The sequence below is a fragment of the Rhea americana genome, unplaced genomic scaffold (assembly GCF_003343005.1).
Source record: "Rhea americana isolate MKP2758 unplaced genomic scaffold, rheAme1 scaffold_18, whole genome shotgun sequence".
NCBI lineage: Eukaryota > Metazoa > Chordata > Aves > Rheiformes > Rheidae > Rhea > Rhea americana.
In genome coordinates this window covers 8316896-8317102 of record NW_028185927.1, presented here as the reverse complement: position 1 = coordinate 8317102, position 207 = coordinate 8316896, and positions in this window count along the sequence as shown.

The window sequence follows — 207 nt, the reverse complement described above, 5'->3', positions numbered from 1 at the left end:
CAGGAGCTGGGCGCGCGTCTCCCRTTCGGCTGTGCCTGCCGGCGCCTGACCCGGCCCTGCGAGGGGAGACCGCGGTCCTGGTCCTCGGACCGTCTCCCCTGGCGGTGCAGGGGCGGCGGGCCCCAGGCGGCCGGGTCTGGAGCTCGCGCGCCTCCCGCAGCGAAGCACCCAGCAGCTACCGCGCGGCGGGGAGCCCGCGCCGGCCGC